At 42.4% G+C, this 2,410-nt stretch overlaps 1 protein-coding gene across 1 annotated transcript in view; it reads left to right on the top strand.

Moving 5' to 3' along the window:
- Positions 1-1,164: 1,164 nt before the first annotated feature.
- Positions 1,165-2,410, top strand: part of LOC109527153 (E3 ubiquitin-protein ligase MARCH2-like) — an 11,307-nt gene continuing 10,061 nt past the window's right edge. The window contains exon 1 of the mRNA XM_019888891.1: positions 1,165-1,559. The gene's annotated coding sequence lies outside the window, so the exon portion shown is untranslated. The remainder of the gene's footprint in view (positions 1,560-2,410) is intronic.

Raw genomic sequence — 2,410 nt, forward strand, 5'->3', positions numbered from 1 at the left:
GTCCCCAAACTACGGCCCGCGGGCCGGATCCGGCCCGCCTCCGCATTTGGTCCGGCCCCCTGACAATACCACAGAGTATTTTGATTTATTTTTCATCGATGTGGATTTGTCTTTGATCATAAAGTTGGGCTTTTGCAATAAAATGTTCCTTAGTTCTGAACCGTTTTCATTATTAACTATTAATTAGTAACTATTTCATAAACACAGATACAATAAGGTGACATTTGGTGCATCTTTCTGTGCCATTATCTGGCAACGCCAGAAAAAAAAAATCCGAAACCGGCGCCTCTCTCAGAGAACGGGATCATGGCGAAATGGTTCGGTAAGAGAAAAATAGAATGCAGGGTATTTAACCCAAAGTGGACAAACGATGTTTTTGTTTTTGTTTCTTTCAGCGCAAAGAAACGTCTGTCAGTCTCATCTGTCAAGAGGCGGCTTCATTTTGTGTGGGTTTCTGGAAAACAATCCATTTTTACATTTCCGTACTCTTGCGGTCACCCTTTTTCTGTTCCAGACTGACCCCGGCCCCCCCATCACAGAAGCGAAAGCTTATGCGGCCCTCACAGGAAAAAGTTTGGGGACCGCTGCCTTAGGGGCTCCGTAGGTTTCGTCTCGTGATTTTGGAAGAAAATCTGTACCGAAATGATCGTTTTTCTTCGGCTTTACAAACATTTATTTTCATCAAGTTTAAGAAAATCTGTACCGAAATGATCGTTTTTCTTCGGCTTTACAAACATTTATTTTCATCGAGTTCTTTCTGAACATGAACCGGACAATACCTGTAAACTAAGATTTGACACTCCTGATTTCAAATTAATGTTGTTGTTTGTTAAGAAAACACGTTATATGAAAATCAATTGCAATGGCAACCTTCAATTGTATGACCCGTGAGCTTGTGAAAAAAAGTAAGTACCCCTGCAACTTGTCTTTAATCAAACGTCATGACAAGTTGACAAAAAAGTTCCCCCCCTAAAAAAAGAGTGTGCCTGGCATTTTCATCATCTTATCTTACATCATCAGAATAAAGACTATATCATTAAGACGTGCTCGATGACATCCCCCTTGTTCCACTTTCTCTCATAGGGATGACAAATGCGTAATACTGATTTTTAAAAAAGCGGAAAAAGCAACCGCAAACACGGCCTTGGGGGCTACCGGGGTTAGCGAAAGACGTTAAAATATCCCACGTTAAAAGACGACCTCAAAGGCAGCGTCGCGTCACGTGACCCCCCTCGCACAGCTGAGGCTGCTGAGACTGCTGAGGCTTGCCTGATGCTAGCTCGTTAGCCACGCTAGCTTTGTCTGGAAACCGTCGGCGAGACCTCCGCTTTCCTTTATACGTTTTTAACGATAACCGTCGAGGAGGGGAAACCTTCGACGATCCATGGCGGTGTTGCAATGTGTGTGCTCGGCTTTCGCGTTGCCTCTCATTTACCGCTTTTGGTTCGATGTCAATGTCATCTTTTGCGGCTAAGGCTGAGCAGTTAGCTTCCCGTCGTATGCTGTTTTGCTTTCCCCACGGAAGCCAAAGCCGAGCGACGAAGGGGGGCGACTGGAGGGTGAGTGGATTTCACAGTGCACTACGTCTTCTTGTCTGTTTATCGATAACAATGATAAATGCCAGCGTGTCTTTCGATTGCTCGGTGTAGTTTTCGCGTGGTGGAATGGCGTTAGCCTTTGTCGCCACTTGGTGACTGCCACTGACGGTCGTGTTTTGTCAATTTGGGGTAGAGTGGTGGTGGGGGAAGGGAGGGGGTGCTCACCTAGCGTTCACCCTTGTAAAACTTGCTGAATTCTCATCTGAATCACAGACAACCTTCGTTTCACATTTAAAACGGCCTGCTATGAAAATTGCTCAAAACAACACATTTACTTGGAAATACCGAAATCGGGTGTGATTAGCTCTAAATAAACATGGACAGTAGGATAACATTCTCATTTCAAGATTTATTTGTATTTGATGATGCAGGTAAACCATAACACAGGTCCCCAATAATCAGTACACATTGACTGATTATAACAGTTATACATGTTAGCACAATAAGGAAAAATATCCCGAATAATTAATAGAATCAGTGGCGGACCCTGAGGGCCAGCAAGGCCTCCTCTGCTGGCCTAAACATTCTCAGAAAAGTAAATTTACTTTTATGTATTTTATGTTATTTTATAATTTGTTATTTTATTTTCCTAAATATGTAAACAAAATTATTCTCTGTATTCTTTACATCATATTATTTCCACTGAGTTGAGTGGCTTTCAATGTTATTTTAAATAACATTGAAAGCCACTCGATAAATAACTTATTTATTATGGTAGACTTTTTAACCAATCATATTTCAGCTAGCTTGCGTTGCCAGGTAAATTAAACTTGCTCGGGGCCTTCAGATTAAACAGAGCAGGCCCCTGTGCA

The sequence above is a fragment of the Hippocampus comes genome, unplaced genomic scaffold (assembly GCF_001891065.2).
Source record: "Hippocampus comes isolate QL1 unplaced genomic scaffold, H_comes_QL1_v1.1 scaffold228, whole genome shotgun sequence".
NCBI lineage: Eukaryota > Metazoa > Chordata > Actinopteri > Syngnathiformes > Syngnathidae > Hippocampus > Hippocampus comes.